This window comes from Eulemur rufifrons, chromosome 30 (assembly GCF_041146395.1).
Source record: "Eulemur rufifrons isolate Redbay chromosome 30, OSU_ERuf_1, whole genome shotgun sequence".
NCBI classification, from domain to species: Eukaryota; Metazoa; Chordata; class Mammalia; order Primates; family Lemuridae; genus Eulemur; species Eulemur rufifrons.
In genome coordinates this window covers 143199688-143217986 of record NC_091012.1, presented here as the reverse complement: position 1 = coordinate 143217986, position 18299 = coordinate 143199688, and positions in this window count along the sequence as shown.

Below are 18299 nucleotides of genomic sequence, written 5' to 3'. Positions count from 1 at the left end.
GACTCTCTCATCAAAGTTCCCAGGGTCTAAGATACTCGTGAACGGAAGCCAATAAGCCCTGGCCCTCAGAGGTGGTCAGTGCATCATAAGGAAAGGTCCCACGTGGGTAGAGTGAGGTCCTCTCCCAGGTACTAAGCTGAAGTAGAAAGGTACATAAACCACGCTCCTCACAGAGAGTTTATATTTCGAATACTGGCTGGCTAGAAATGATAAAAACCTTCAATTGACACAATTACAGCTTGGGGACAATTTCCAAATACTGCTTTTTTAAAGGAAACTTTGTCGAGAAGGTATTGTGTCCTGTGGCTCAAATGTGTTTCCAAATGTTCAGAGAACGGAAGCATCTCCGTGGCTTGAAGATCTTCGACACTCACCCAATTCTGCATGGAATAGCAGGAGCCCTTTCTTGGATGGACATGTGCGCTGAGATAACAGTTAGGCATTTGGGGCAGATAAGGCCCACTAGATACACCTCACCCTGCTAGATAACCAGAGGGGGCCGCAGCTCATGGGCAGGTATCCGTGTCTGCATCCTGCCATCTTGCAGCTGTGCATGACTCCCTGCCCTGGCACAGGTAGAGCAAAGACACCTTGTTATCTTTACATATGTATATTATTGTTATGAGCGTAAGGTGGGCTTTGAGGACATCTGCCCCAAACAGCCACCCCTACGGAGATTTTACTAGGTTAATCACATCCCTCCAAAAATATTCAGGTCCACCTGCAACCTAAGAATGTAACCTTCTTCGGAAGTAAGGTGTTTGCAGAGGATGATCACGTTAAGATGAGGTCATATTGAGTTTGAAGGGACCCTAAATCTGATGACTGGAGTTCTTCTAAGAGACAGAAGAGGAGACACAGACACAGAGGAGAAGCCACGTGGAGACAGAGGCAGAGGCTGGAGTGACACGGCCCCAAGCCAAGGGATGTCTGGAGCCCCCAGGAGCTGGAAGAGGCAGGAAGGAGCCTTCCTTGGAGCCTCCGGAGGGAGTGTGGCCCTGAGACATAGTTGCTTGCCACAGTTTGGTTCCTAGCTACAATCTGGTTCCCGCTCTCCACCCCTAGCCACCTCCTCACCACCTGTTCACCCTGCACCAGACCTAGCGGCAAAGCCTGCAGAAATTCACACCAGCTCGTCTTAAGCCTGTGCACCTGTTCCTTCCCACAGGTACCATAATAAATGCCACACTTTCTTCCCAGTCCCTGGGGCTCCCCTGTGTGGCTCCCACGGTGTGGCTTGCACCCTCCTCTCATGAACTGTGAGTAACAAACTGTCTGTCTAATGGCCATCATCCGTCCTGTTGGCCTCTCCGTATCGGAATGATAATAAAACCTATGTTGTAAAACGATTCTCTGTTCTGAACTTTCTGGTTGGAGCATCGTGAAGTTCTGTCCAAAGCAGATGCTATTCCGCCGATAACTACTCATGTCATTTGCCGCCAGGATTCATCTCCGGAGCCATCTGCTCTGAGCGGCTACACACACATCAGTCATCCTCAACCATACTGAGCAACAGCAATTCATTTTTGATATCAGAAAATTCATACAACCCCACATGATTGCAGTATATCCCAGCATTCTTAGAGGAGATACATGGTGTCAAAAAAGCTACTACTCATTGACTCATAATTTACAACTCATAATTTGTATGCTATTTGAAAAAATAATTGTGTACTCAGAGGAGACGTGCATTTTCCATGAGCATTATCTATTCTGTGGACAACTCTTGGAGTAGACAAGGATGCACAGCCCCTTGGAGCAATTTCTCACACTCTTCCCTACTTACAGGACGGACCCACAGCCCTCTAATTAAAGACCTTTCTTCTGCATACTGTGGTCCACCCTCCCCTCCCCAGGCTACGCACAACACTAGGAATGCTATTTGCCACACCAGGGACAGGTTTTAAAGTCTGGCATGCTCTGCTCTGAGTGTTGGAACTAGACTTCTCAGGAAACCATTCCTCAGGACACTGGTCTCGCAAATCTGCCTGATGTGACTGGAGGAGACCGTCCATCCAAAGAGAAAATGAGCAAATGAGTACACCTACTCACGCCTGATAATTATTGCTGGGCAAGGCACCCCATTCTGGGGGCGGGGGGTGATCGTGGGTAGAATCGATGTAGGTTAATAGTTTGAGTAGAATTGATGTAAGTGTGCACTCAGCGCATTGGGAATTGGAGAAGATGAGGTTAATCTTCATGACTTACAAACACGAGCAATGAGGGAGAAAGAGAGAAAATTGACGCAGAACTTTACCAATGTGGGCAGCCCAAGGGATAGTGGTGCCATTGGTCGACATTAAGAATACAGGAGAAGGCTTAAGGTCCCAAGGGAGGAAGAGGCACGTAGGCATGTGATGATAACTCAGCTTGAAATATACGGAGTTTAATGGGGTGACGTGTCTCATGACTGGGGAGAAAACCAAAGCTTATAAAAATAAGAATCAAAAGTATCAAAGACCCAAGAGAAATGAAAACGTATGTCCACAGGGATGCTTGTATAGGAATGTTCGTGGCAGTGTTATCCGCAAGAGCCAAATGTCCATCCATGCAGGAATGGATGAATGGAATGTGGTCTGTCCACACCGTGGAATATTACTCAGCCGTAGAAAGGAAGGAGGCTCTGACACCTGCTACAATGTGGATGAACCTTGAAGACATCACAGTGAAAGAAGCCAGACACAAAAGGCCACCTCTTGTAGGATTCCATTTCTATGAAATGTCAACAGGATGCACGCTCATAGAGACAGGAAGTGCGTTACTGGTTGCTTAGGGCTGGGGCAGACATGGGAAGATAGTGAACTGATGGCCAAGGGCTACAAAATTTCTTACTGATGTGATGAAAATGTTCTAAAATTGGCTATGGGTAAAGTTTGCACATATCTGTAAATACACTAAAAAAGATGGAGCTGTACGTCTTAAATGGGAGAAGTATATGGTATTTGAATTCCATGTCTATAAAGCTATTTTAAAAAGAGAGAGCGAGCCAGGTAAGTGGCTCATGCCTGTAATCCCAGTACTTTAGGAGGCTGACCAGGAGGGTCGCTTCAGACCATGAGTTTGAGACCAGCCTGGGCAACACAGTGAGATCCTGTCTCTACAAAAAACAGAAAAAGTTAGCCAGGCATGGTGGTACCTGTAGTCCTAGCTACTCAGGTGGCTGAGGCAGGATGATCGCTTGAGTCCAGGAGTTCAAGGCTGCAGTGAGCTATGATGACACCACTGCACTCCAGCCTGGGCAATGGAGCAAGATCCTGTGTTTAGAGAGAGAGAGAGAGAGAGAGAGGAAGAGAGATGTGTTGAACTGATGAATAGTAAGGGCAAAGAAGATATGTGCTTAGGAGAAAGAATTCCACAGGGAAGGAAGACAGAGAAAGACTCGGACAGAGATATCTCCAAAGTCAAGGAAGTGGAGCTTTCAGGAGAAAGCAGACAGCAGTGAAATCCGGTGTAGAGAGAAGCCAGGACATGGTCTCCTAAAGCATCCAGGAGGTGGACAAGGAGGAGGCGGACAGTGATCTTGTGCAAGGAAGGACATAACGGCTGAGGTGGGAACAACATCAATGCCGTGAACCCCAGTGGTTCCAGAATCTTTACGATGTGTTGTGAGATGCAATGAAGGTGCTCAGAGATACAAGGACCCTTCAAGATGAAGTTAGGAGAAAGCTGGTGAGCTTGCATGGAGCCTCTCTAGGTATCTCCAGCCCATTGTGGAGAATCTTCTCTCTTCCGAGAAGAAGCTCAGATGGACATCCGAGTTTAAGGTGCAGTCAGACCACGCCTGGCAGGACACCAAGGAGGAGCAGTGTGGGGCAGTTTGGAGGAACCTCAACCCTGCTTGGGGCTGATGCGCGCTAGGAAGGATTTCCAGTGAGTCAAGGTGACCCTGGGACACACCGTGCTTTGGATAAAGGCTCCATACCCTTTCTGGATCATAAGATGTTTGGGGCCCAGCCAAGCCAGGCTCTCATATCAGATCATCACAGCCGTCCACAGGCCATTTAGACATCGAGGACAAAAGTAACCAAGTAGGACAGGGACAGGAGATGACAAGGAGCTGTTGTTTACATGGGTCCAAAGTATCAGTTTTGCAAAGTGAAAAGAGTTCTGGAGAGGGGTCGTGGTGATGGTTGCACAACCACGTGAGTTTACTGGATGCCACTGAACCGTGCACTTAAAAGTGGTTAAGATGGTACATTTCACGTTATGTTATTTCACCATGATCAAAAGCAATTTTAAAAAGAACAGTTTAAGAAGGACGTCACCAGCAGGTTCTAAGTCAGCATGCAGGAAAGAAGGCATTGAAGGCTGGCTTGAGGAAATAACTGCTTTCATCTCAGACCCGGTACTGATTTTGGAATCCACAGAGTGTTTGCCCAGATTTGCTAAAGCTAAGCAGAGCTTCAGCGCACGCAGGGCTGAAAGAAGCGCAAAGGCATATTACACAAACTCACACTGTCGGTTTCCAGTGGGCACCATACTGACGTATGACCTTCCAGCGATATCTTATGTTCACTTTTTACCACGAGGTCACAGGAAGATACAGAAAATGACATGTCAGATGTGTGTTTTCTCGGCGGTAAGGCAGGCACTGCACACACAGAATGTCTTCAAGGCTTTCTTCGTTTCATAAACTAAGTAGCCTTTCACAAGCGCGTCACTGTGTAAGAGTGTCTGGCTGTCACATGCTTTCTTTCTTTTGACCTTCAAAACAGCACAGTGAGGTGGCTGTGATCATCTCCATTTTATGTACTCACGAGCTCAGATTCCAACTCAGGAGCATCTCATTCCACGACATCTGTGTTCAGCAGCTCTGCAGAGCCCTGTCCGGCTGTCTACGGAGAAAATTAAGTTGGCGTTCAGCAGAAACAGTGAACGAAGGGTATGTTTCATCAGTTACTTTTCTCAGAGCGTCTTTGTCACCGTAGGGCTGCTCAGTGGCCTTAGTTTGGAAGCACCTGTTAAGCACAGCCAGAGAGAACTGCAGGAGGGACGCCCATCATCCTGCGGTGTCTGCCAGCACTGCGCACGTCCTGCCTAATGAGCGTGGGCATCAGAACTCAGACAGCGGAAGCCCCGGGCAGCGGAGCAAACGGCCTCCAAGCTGATGGGCTGCTGTGCACACGCAGAATTGCAGAATTCCACAGACACATTCTGCTTTTTTCAGCCACTGCCCCAGATGAAAGGCCATCGGCTGTGTGGTTTTTGAATGTAGAACGTGGTAAAATAATTTTAGCCAATGCTTTCCGGCTCATGGAAGCCTGTTCTCGTTTCCTGCTGGGATTCTTATACAGGCATAGATGTGACTTACCTCAAAACGATAAAAGCCATATATGACAAACTCACAGCCAACATCACACTGAACAGGGAAAAGTTGAAAGCATTTCCATCTAGAAGTGGAACCAGACAAGGTTGCCCTCTAACACCACTTCTATTCAACATAGTGCTGTTTTTTTTTCCTTGGGTTTTTTCTCTATGCTGATGAATAAGAGCTTTTCATCCTAACAATCTGAGTGAATCACTGGTTTATCTGTCTGTCTTATTGTCTAGAATGTCACTCCTGAAGAAAGAGATCTTTCCCTATTCCACTTTCCATCCCCAACATCACCAGGAAAGCCACAGAGTCCCTTGCTAAACATTTACGGAATTCAGAAGGCAACTTGTTATTCTTCCATAAGCAGGTGTATTCGGTCGGTGCCTAGAAAGCTCATATTAAGATTTTTGTCACTGGGTGGCATTTTCCATTAATTTCAAACAGATCTACACATCAATCCACCAAATTTTCCTCTTTACAATTATAGTAGCTTCTCATTGTTTATGGTAGATATGGTCCACAAAGTCATAGCAAATACTTAGTAAATATGAAACCATGAATCTTAGGGAAATACAGAATTAGGTTCCCGTAAGCTTCTGCTCACAAAAATTTTGATAACCAATCAGTACATATCCTTGCTTTATGTGTGTTTCTGCTTAAAGCCAACACATCAAATGGATATTGTTGATTCCTTCACATGGAACTCACGGCCAAAAGTGCTATAATTCATAAAACTTATGCCTGGATAAAGTTCAACTAACACACGTCTTTTCTCCGTGAGACACATCACAGCCTTTTTGTGCTCAGGAATACTAGGCAGCACGTCAGCACTATGTTTGGGGCCATTTTAAACAGCAAAATCACCAACAAAAAGCACAAAAGTACAAAAAAAAATGAGGCAGTGAATAGACCCCCAAAACTACACTTGTTTTACAGTATGAGAGTTGAAACAAGAAGACAGAGTGTCACCGTGTTCGACCTCAGCTGGGAATGTGTGCATCAGGCGACTCAAATATTTTGACGCTCGCTTTATGACTACGAATGACCAAGGGAGCACCACGTGTATTGATTTGAGGTTGCAAATAAATTTCACCAAGTAGGGGAATTCACAAATTCAGAATCTTTGAGTAATGAGGATGGATTGTGTTTTAAACCACAAGGCAACTGCTGTTCATGAGAGTTTTGTAACACATGCTCACCACTAGAGGAATCCTGTCCCCTGCCTTGAGAACTGGCGTTCATTTTTGCACTTGAAAGGACCCAATGGGTCCCTAAAATACCAGCTGAGGCAGCTCACCCCGCCCCCACACGGGCATGCTATTCTTCCTGTCTAGGAAGCACAGGGGAGAATACAGTTAAAAAATCAAAGTTATCTGAAAATCATCTAGCTACAGAGGGAAGAAACACTGAGGAAACATAATTCACCTTTAGGAGGGAGACCCCAATTTTCCAATAGTGGATCCAAAGTGGTGAAAGAATTGAGCACAGAGAAAAAATACAAGAGTAGTTAAATTTTCAAACTTGCAGAACAAGGTATTCATATGTGAGAGCTGAATATTAAAAACAATTGATCTTATGGAGACAGAGAGTAGAATGATGATTATCAAAGACCGGGAAGGGGAGCAGGAAGCAGGGATAACGTGGGGATGGCTAATGGGTGCAAAAATATAGTCAGATAGAATGAACAATATTTGATAGCACAGCAAAGTGATTATAATCAATGGTAAGTGAGGGTATACTTTAATGTAACTAAAAGAGTGGAGTTGCAATGGTCCTCACACAAAGAAATGATAAATGCCTGAGGTGATGCATACTCTAATTACTGTGATTTGATTAATTCACACTGTGTGCCTGTATCAAAACATCACATGTACCCTATAAAGCTATACAACTATTATGTACCCATAGTAATTAAAAAAATTTAAAAAGATACTCAACTCATATTACTTAACATATTAACTGCCATGTGAGTCGTAGCTTTTTTTGTTTTGTTTTGTTTTTACACTGGGGAAAAGAATCCTTTTCAATAAATGGTGCTGGAAAAACTGGATAGCTACATGCAGAAGATTGAAACTGGATCCCCACCTCTCACCTCTCACAAAAATCAGTTGAAGATGGATAACAGACATAAACCTAAGGCAAAAAACCTTGAGAATTCTAGAAGAAGGTATTGGGAAGACCCTTTCAGACATTGGCCTAGGCAAAGAATTTTTGAAGAAGACCCCCAAAGCAATCACCGCAGCAGTAAAAATAAATAAATGGGATCTGATCAAATTAAAAAGCTTTTTGCAGAGCCAAGGAAACTATCATTAGAGCAAATAGACAGCCTATAGAATGGGAGAAAATATTTGCTCTCTGCACATTCAACAAACAGCTGATTACAAGAATCTATCTAGAACTTAAAATAATCAACAAGAAAAAATCATGTAAGTTGTATTTAACTCACGCTAGTTTTGAGCCCGGGGCCTCGTGGGGCCTGTGTGAATCATGCGTCGTCTTCACCTTGGGAGCTGCACGAACTATTTCAAGTTGCATATAATTCATGCCCTAAAACAATAAAAAAATAACAATTTTTTCATTAAATTAGAAAGGATCATTTTGTTTTTGAAGTTCTTATTCTATTTTCGTAATAAAATATTGTGGCTCCAAGGAAATTTTTTTTTTCTAATGTGGCGGTTAATGTGTTAAAATAATCACTTAGGTTGCAATATTCCCATCCTAATGGGTCGGTTAAATGACTCCAAAATTTAGGCTGAGAGAGCCTCAGGAAAACGTTCCAGCTATTTCTGCATCCCTTCTCTGAGTCAGTAAGGTGGTGGTCCAGCTATTCGCCATTAGATGTATTTTCTCAGCAGGGTAAAATCCAACAGAGGGCCGCCCACACGGCAGTCGAAGGCTGATGGGCTGTGTGCAGTGGTGTCATGGAACTGTGTTATGTAATGTTTTCCTCCAGGTTCTCTGGAGCTGGCTTGTTTTTGTTTTTCTTTCCCAGTGCATGTGCAGACACATGTGAGAAGAGGAAAATACAGACACGCATCATCACAGTGTTGACGAAATCTCCCAGACCCACGCAGGTGCATGGAACACGACCGTCAATGTTATGAGCAGACATCATGAACGCCATGTAGGAGGGCTACATTAATATGCAGAACACCACTGCAAAATCATACTGAGGGGGATAAAAGGAAAAGGTTTTATACCCAATAACATAAAATGCTATGTGTCCCAGGAAATGTTCTCACAACCCCATGCCACATTGAAAGGGTGGTCTCCTCAGTCCTGGGGGTAGGTCAGAGGGTGTCTGTAAAGCCACTTGTTGGTAGGAAGTTCCTGGTTGATCACCTTGAGAAGGTGGATTATGAAAGACGTGAATGGGAATTGGGTGGGTTTGTGGACAAGGCAATGGCGATGTCCACTGCAGTCTACACTGCCGATCCACTCTGAAATCTGTGTGTCTGTGGTGCCACCGGCTTTCAACACTGTCTCATCCTTGGGCTCAGCCTCGCTCTGCTTGCATGGATTTGGAAATCCTTTCTATGACGGCCAATTTTATGGTTAATCCCTTCTATGAACGGCCAGCTTGGGCTAAGGGCTGCCCAGATAGCTGGTGGAACATGATGGCGGGGTGTGTCTGGGAGGGCGTTTCCAGAGCAGATGCGTATTTGGAGTGGGGGACTCAGTAAAGACGATCCACCATCCAATCCATTGAGAGCCCACACAGAACAAAACAGTAGAGGAAAAGAGAATTCTCTTTCTCCCCTTGAGGTGGGACATCCATCTTCTCCTGCACTCAGAAATCAGAGCTCCTGGATCTCAGGTCTTTGGATTCAGAACCAACATCAGCAGCCCGCTCTGTATCTCAGCTCTTCAGTCTGAGACTAGGAGCTGTACCCTCAGCTGTCCTTGTCCTCAGCCATTGGAGGATGGAATGACACCACTCACTGCCCTGTTTCTCCAGCTTGCAGATGACAGATTGTGGGACTTCTCAGCCTTCAGAATTATGTGAGCCAATTCCCATACCAAATCTCTTCTTATATATCTGTATCCATAGTTATCTGTTAATCATCTATTATCTGTCTCAATCATCTGTTATCTATCTACATCTATATAGCTCTATTTCATCTATCTTATCTATCCGTCCATCCATCCATCTACCTATCTATCCATCCATCCATCCATCCATCTATCCATCCATCCATCCATTCATCTACCTATCTATCCATCCATCCATCCATTTATCTATCTATCTATCTATCCATCCATCCATTCATCTAACCATCCTATTGGCTCTGTTTCTGTGGAGAATCCCAATATACCTTCAATGGTCAGAACTTTACTGTGGAGCCCACAGACCTCAATGCCAGCTGAGGGAATCTCTTTGTCACCAATAAGGAATTTAGTGAAACTATGAGCACCATGATGCTGATACTGAAAAGAACCAATTTATTTCACTTCTAGTCAATTATCTTCCTAATCTTGAGCAAAGGAGCATGTGCATTTGCTGTTAAAAGAGGAAATACTACAAGACATTCCTGGTGAACACCAAAGCCTACGTTCCTGCTCTGCTATGCCCAGATTCAGCCCCCACGAGCTACCACCTACCACTTACAACCAGTTCAGCTTCTCATTTTTTTTGTAGGTCACTTATGTATGTTTAAATAATGTCCATATAGGGGTTTACTTCTAGTTGTCCAGAGTTTGACATGCTGAGAACAGGGAAGAACATGGGAAGAACATGGGAGGAATTCCACATAAAGAGCATAACCCAGGCCTTTGGGACTCTGCCCCCCGTTCACTCCTGCTCGGCGGCTGCTGGTTTGTGAGCTCCTCTCTCTGTTTGCCATTCTCCAGATTAATTCTGGGCTGCACATCCCTCTCTGCTGTTCTGGCCACTTTCCACTTCCCCCAAATTGGTACTCTTCAGCCATATAAAATAATATGGTTTTTTATTCATTGAGGTCAAATGCACACAACATATAATGATCTCAAAATGTACAATCCCATGGTATTTAGTACATTCAGAAGGTGGTGCAGCCATCACCGCTATCTAATTCCAGAAATTTCTTACCACCCCGTTGGAAATCCCCTACCTGGTAAGTAGTCACTGCCCATTCTGCCTCTCTCCAAGTCCCTGGCAACCGCTAACCTACCTTCCATCCCAATGAATATTCTTATTCTAGACATTCCCTATCGATAGACTTTTGTGTCTGGCTTCTGCTAAGATATTGATTTCAAAGTTCATCCAACTTGCAGCGTGTGTCAGAACTTAGTGGAAGTAATCCACATGCCCGTCAACATATGAACGGATAAACACCGCACGGTCTAGCCATACTATGGATCATACTCCTAAAAAAGAATAGTGTATTGCTTATTCCTTCACTGTCATTTTAAGGCGGTACCAGAAGCGAAATCTATATTCATATGGTCTGTTGGCCACCCTGAACCAGAAGGTCTCTATAACTCGTATACACCACTTATGGCTGTGTCTATGATGCCTACTATTTAAGGTTCAAATATTTGGGGGTTTCAAACTGAATTTTTATTTCTTTGAGCCATAGTCATCAGGAATGAGCAGTCCATTAACGAGCTGTGGCTCTGAGACGGCTTAGTTTTTCTGCTTACCGCCCTAACAACTATTAGCTCACGGGAAGCAACAGACAAGTCTGCAACTCTCTTTGGGTACCTTGTGCTATATTTTTATGTTGGAATGGAATGTGGGCATCATAGGTATCCACTGGTTTATTTAACAGACCTTGTCATTGGAAGGGATAATGACCGTCACCTAGAACGACTCTCCAATCAGTGTAGCACGCATTTCTGTAACAATCCTGACGTTTGCTCAGGAAGACATCAAGTTTTTAGTTCAACAATGCTCACTTTGATGTCTGTCTGTAAGAAGGTATGTTTTGATGACAGTATTCTGATACACAAAAACCATTTATACACTAATAGCAAAGGGAACATAGCCAACTATAATAGATTACAAATATTGCTTTTCAATCCTCTGAGTCGAGGAAATAGAAACATATTACACTATGCATTAGGTTCGACTTTCTACTAGGGCATCTTCTTCCCTTAACTTCATACTTGTAACTTATAAGGAATGATTAGAAAATGCTCTCCTAGTTTTTGTAAATTTTAATTTAAAATATTTATTATATTTTTTATACATATATTTACATCTGTTTAAGTTAATGTCCATGGGGGAAGATTTTTCATGAAAATCAAAACATTCGTTTATGTAGGTTTTGACATTCCTAGTTCTTTAGGGGTGTTGTCATTCATGGATATTTAGCGATGTTTTACCAACACACTGTGAAACTTAAGTAATCAAAATTTGCAACATTGTAGCCTTGAAAACAGCCTAGGATAATACATAAATAAATACGCACGGCTGTGCCCCCTTAAACTTATTCATGTAAACACGGAACAGACCAGATCTGGCCCATGGACTTAAATTGCCAACTTCTGTGTTAGGATTCTGGATAATTTACGCCATGGAATGTTATCCACCCAAAGACAGAAGACGCCACCACCTGCTACCAGCTGCATAAATCTGGAGGGCTTCATGCTAAGTGAAATCAGCCAGTCATAAAAGGACTCGATCCCACTTCTAGGAGGCAGCGAGAGCAGACAAGTTCACAGAGACAGAGAGTAGAACGGTGGCTGCAGGGGCTGGGGCGTTAGCGTTTAATGCGGACAGAGTTTCGGTTTTGCAAGATAAAAATAAAAGTTCTGGAAACGGACGGTGGCAACAGTTGCACAATGATGATGCATATTTTGCCAGCATTCGATTTTACTTTATTTATTTTATTTTTATTTTTTTGAGACAGAGTCTCACTCTGTTGCCCAGGCTAGAGTGAGTGCCGTGGCGTCAGGCTAGCTCACAGCAACCTCAAACTCCTGAGCTCAAAGGATCCTCCTGTCTCAGCCTCCCGAGTAGCTGGGACTACAGGCATGAGCCACCATGCCCGGCTAATTTTTTCTATATATATTTTTAGCTGTCTATATAATTTCTATCTATTTTTAGTAGAGATGGGGTCTCGCTCTTGCTCAGGCTGGTCTCGAACTCCTGAGCTCAAACGATCCGCCCACCTCGGCCTCCCAGAGTGCTAGGATTACAGGCTTGAGCCACCGCGCCCGGCCGCATTCGATTTTTTTTAATGCCAAAAAAGATGTCTAGGTGAAAAATGTGTCATTCCAGACAGAGCACGCACAGTCACCCACAGAATGAGGAATCAAATATTGGAAGTGCTATTCACATTTATTTTTATGTCACCCCTTTAAAATGTTTTGTCTGTGGTGGACACGTGGTATCCATCGTGTGCACGTGTGACGATGCGCGTGGCCACAAAGTGCATGCTTCGCAGGGATGAGGGAGTGTGCACATCACCCCTGGGAGCCTGCAGGTGCATGTGGTCTCCCCATGTCTCTCTCCTGCACCAGCCCAGAGCCCCTGAATCACCCGGAAGTGTTGCTGAGAAGCTGTGATCGGAAAAGAGCCAAGCGTGTCATTACCACTGGGTGTTTCACAAGATACCTGCCATCCTGTAATCCCTTTCCTAGGACTGGGGATGCTTCCAGCTCCGTACAGGTGTATTAGTGACAAAACAAAATAACGCTTTTTAATCCTGTACATTTGGTTGTGTTCACATATACTCTTAAGCATAATCTATTGGTTAAAGAGGAAAAATAAAAACGATAACTGCATTTCCAGTCTATAAAATGCAGCCCAGAAGAGAATTGAGCTGGCATTGAATGCTACGACTGGAGAGAAGAAAACTAAAGTAATAAGAAGAATGAAAAACTTAAAAAGGCAACATATCAAATCAGGACATTAGACAACACATCCCAGGATGAAGGCAAAGGACTTATTGACAATAATTTATTATATTTCAGAATAGCTAGAAGTTTTCAAATGCTCCCAACATAAAGCAATGATAAATGTTTCAGGTGAATCATGTTCCAGTTACCCTGATTTGATCATTGTATGTTATATGCTTGTATCAAAATATAAAATGTACTCCATGAATATGTACAATTATTATGTATCAATTAAAAAAGAAAAAAGAGAAGAAATATATGCAATAGATATGACTAAAAATTATAAATAAGCAATAAACACCAAGATTGGTGAAATGTCTACTGCGGACCCCAAGATGGTGCCTTGTCAAAGAGAACCCCAGAGACCAGAGTTCTGAAGGTTTTTACTGCGTACAGATGCCCTCCCCAGTTCCTGGGATACGGGTATCCAAATGGTAGGAAATACAATCCCAACAGAGTTTTATTCTTGAATAGCAAAACCAGTGAGCGCCTGAACACCAAACCATGGGTGACATCTATTTAGTTCTGAGAATTGCTCAAACAGAATGCATCAGCCTTGCTATCCTCCCGGCAAACCTGAGTGTGCATGGAACACGTGTTAGTATCATCATTGGATGTGCAAAGATCAGAAAGAGAGAGACCCAACAGCTCAACTACAGCACCCAACGCAAGATGAGATACTGCACAAGACCCAGCCCAAATGGGGCAAGGGGCAAGGTGCCCTGTCTCTGACCTGGGATCCATCCAGACTCCCCCAGTCCAGCCTCCCAACTTGTCTTGCCTTTGAAAAGCAGGGCACCCATCCAGGGCTGCATTTCCTGACAGCCAAGATGAGAAATGCCCACCCACGTGCTCATAATAAAGACCCCCTCGAGGCGACATCTAGACACACATCTAGACTGGGATGTGTCCCACAGCGGCCAGCCTTTGTTGAGCTCACACTTTCCTGCCAAAAGTCCCTGTTACCACATGAAGCAACATTCCCACGTTCCAGGGATTAGAATCTGCTATCTTTGGGGCCCCTTTCCCAGCCTACCACAGCCTCCAGTCCCTTTAGGGCAGGAGCTCTGTCCCATCCACCTTGGGTCCCACTGTTTGGTTCAGAACCTGGCTGAGTAGTAATACTTAACACTTATTTGCTGGAAAATGGATGGATGGACCGATGGATGGATGGATAGATGGATAGATAAATGGATAGATAGATGGATGGATGGATGGATAAATGAATGAATAAGGTGGTCCCATCCATTTCCCTTCCCTGGGAAACATACGCATTGTAGGTCCAACTACTGAATCAAAATTTGCCAAGGCAAATAAACTCATCCACTCTCGTGTGTGCTTAGCCCTGATGGCTCTCATAACATCAGCTTCAGGCTTAAACCCCAGACTCCCAGACCTCTGCCACGCCATGCATTCAGCTCTACTCACCCAGCAATCCACGCCATTTCTCTGGCTGCTGGAAAGTATCCTCTGGCTCCAAGAAATCGTACAATCAGGCCTCAAGGAGCACATGCTGACTTCTCCAGAATCATGTTCTCTGTTTCCCACGGAGGAACAGCGAAATAAGGGTTGTCGAGTCACACAGAGGAACACTCAGAGGCCAGTGTCATCCAAGACTTTAATTGCTCTCGGAGCCCATCTCCTTAGCCTGGGGATTGTGGCATCTGCCACTTGCCAGTGTGCTTGTTTACTCAGCAATAAAGACTTAGACCTTGGCCCAGGAGACGCCTTGCTACCCCATCAAGAATCTTACTGGGAGTTTCCTTTGTGATCATGACGAGAGAAGCTGGCACTTGTGTGCAATGACTTCAAGCTGCAGCAGGCTCTTTGGTGATATGCAAATGCTCAAAGGTTGAGATCTTCCTAGAATTCAACATTCTGCTATTTGGCACATAGTCCTGGCTGCTCAGAAATGTTCCGATGAGGGCATGCCTTGATCTTGGTTTAACATAGGAAGTTATTCCAGTTCAGAAACACACTTGTCTGGGCTCCTGGGCTTAGCAAAATCTCTGAGCAGTTCTAGGTCTTTAAGATGATCCTGTGTGGAAAGTGTCAGAGCCGCTGCCTCACACCCAAACCTAGAAGCTGCACTTGGCCTTTGCCCAGCTCCAGGGATCTTAAACTTGGCTGAACCAAAGGATGACTTGGAAAACTCTAAATAAATGCTAATGCCCAGAAGAATTAACTCCAGAGTTCTGCTGGGAGTGGCCTGAGCACCAGTCATTTTCAGAAGTTCACCCAGTAAGCAGCTAACAACCTCTGGCCTTACTGGACCTTTGGGGAGATCTTCACAGATGGTTTTGCAGAGGGCTTGGTGGGGAATGGAGGTGTCCAGCTACAGACTTGATTCCCTTCCTTGAGGAGAGTATGGGTATGAGCAGAGATGGCTACAGAATATGCAGCCCCGGTACAAAAGGAAAGCTTGAGCTCCTTGTTTAAGCTTAATTAACAGTTTCAAGATGGCAGCAGCAGAATGTTAAACCAATATGGCAGCCTTCTGTGCAGGGGGCCTGTGTGACTGCATGGGTTGCGCACCTGTGAAACCCTGTGTATGTATAACTGAAGCTATGACCTCCATGGCTTTCCAGGTCCTCAGAAATGGAAGGGGTGTTTTCTGCAGCCCCATGGTATCTGCTTCCTGTAGAGTATAGTAGATTGGATAGTGTGTCCCCAAAACCTATGGCCACGTCCTAATCCATGGTATCTGTGAATGGGACCTTAACTGCAGAACACGTCTGTGCAGATGGAATTAAGTGAAGGATCTTGAAATGAGGAAGATCATCCTGGATTATCCAGGTGAGCCCTAAATCCAGTGACAAGTATCATTGGAGACAGCAGAGGAGACACAGACACAGAGAAGAAGCCACGTGGAGATGGAGGCAGAGACTGGAGTGACGCGGCCACAAGCCCAGGGACGCCTGGAGCCCCAAGAGCTGGAAGAGGCAGGAAGGAGCCTCCCCTGGAGCCTACGGAGGGAGCGCGGCCCGAGACACCTGCATCTCAGACTTCTGGTCTCCAGCACTGGAAGAGGATACGTTCCCATTGTTGTAAGCCCCTTAGTTTGGGGTAACTTGTTATGGCAGCCCCTGGAAACCAATAAATGCATAACCTGCAGTGAGCTGTTTGAATAAGGAGGAAGCATCTAGCGGGACCATCTGCCAAATCTTCACACAGACACCTGAGCCCCAGGAGGGCATAGCAGATGTGACGTAGGGGCTGCTATAGATCCATAAATCTTCTTGTGGGTTCACGCCGTTGGGCTTCACCTCCCCCCGTGGCACTGTAAGTCCAGCTGGGATGTGGGGTTTGGCAATGTATAATGCTCAGGTTCCATCATTCCCTGTAACCACTGGCAGGCTCTCCTTCCTTGGCCCTGTTCTGATGGCCCCTTAGTCTCATTGCTTAGCCCGTGGCTTTCCTGGGAAGTGTCATGGGACATCGATTATCTAAGCAGACGTCCTCCCCAGCGTCTGTGTCTTTCCATGGCAAAGACTCCAGCTCGTTCACTCCATACAAACAGTCCTGCGTGTTGAGCTCTCAGCTCTGCCCAGCCCAGCAGAACACGGCGAGCTCCCCAAACGAACATCACAGGAACAAAGTCCAGATCGCTCATACTTTTGCACCAAGGAGGGTCCCTTGTCTAGTGGATCCATGACCCAGAATTCCTTGTTACCTATAAAGAAACAACAGAAATCCAAGCATCCTGATTATCTGTAAAGCAAAATCACGGTATGTGGTGACAAACAGTTTAGGCTCCAACCTAAGTGCTACCAGGAACTCCAAGCTGGATGAGATGTTGACTCTTTCTGTGGGTAAATTCCCCATCCATGTGGGACTTACAGTGTACACACAGTGCAGGGCATTAATCTGAGGGTTCACAAAGTATGGCCCCTGGGCCAAATCTGGGGACCTCCTGTTTTTGTAAATAAAGTTTTATTGGAACACAGCTGAAGCTGCTTGGTTATGCTCTCTCTGAGGCTGCTTCTGAGCTATCATGGCAGAACTGAATAGTTTCAACAGATAACTATAGCCTGTAAATAAGAAAATATTTATTAACTGGTCCCTGACATAAAAGGTTTACTGATCCCTGAACTATCTAGCTATCCATCCATCTTCTACATACCTATCATCTATCAATCATCTGTCTATCATAACATCTATCAACCAATTATCATCTATCATCTATGCAGCTTTTATTTCAATACCTATCATCTATCTAATCTATTATCTACATACCTACATAGCTATATCTATCAATATCTCTCTTCATCTATCTTATCCATCCATCCATCATCTATTTATCTATCATATATCTATCCAACTACCGAATGGAACTAAAACAATCCCTGGGATATAGTTATTCCATACCCTTTTAGAATACATGAATAAGTGAATGAGTGAATGAATGAATGGGTGGATGAGTAAATGGTGTGTTTGAGAGTTTAACACATCTTGGAACATAACCCCTCTAGAATATTTTCTACTCTCCTCCTTCTGAAGAAAAGCAACAAGGGACAGAAGTGGACTCTGTACCTCCTAGGTAACCGAAAGGAGGAAACAAAGAGGATGATGTTAATAAACACTAGACGTGAAAATGAAGAGTCATGGCTGTCACAGGCCACCTGGCGAGTAAGCTCTGCTGACCTTGGAGAGGTCAGAGCAGGGCATGTCCCGTACGATGGGCCATGTGTCTGGTGGGGCAGCTCCATGTCGTCTGGGACAGTGTCATGAGCACAGTGTCCTGTGATTCAAGGCTCCACCTGGAAAACGTAAGGGAACACTCTATCTCCAGTGCTGTCAAAGGAATGACGCTTCCACAAGGCCAACTCTGTCCCAGCCCGAAGAATGCTCTTCAGACATGGGGACTGGGCAGCAATTGTGCCAGTGCTGAAGGAGCAGATGTTAGATACCAGGAAAGACCTTCAGCATCTTTAAGACGCAATTTAGTCTGGAGTTCAGCGCTTTGGCCAAGAAAAGCACCAAGCCTCGGAGGCACGGAACTGAAAGAGAATCCATGCCCAGTTTTCTCAAGTATTAAAACCCTGAACAGTGACATTTCTTCATGTCTTATTAAGTGACCATTAGACAATTGTCCATTCCAGAGGGATGGCTGACTCTACTTTCTTTAAAAAACAGCAAACAGGACATTTATTATTTTAAC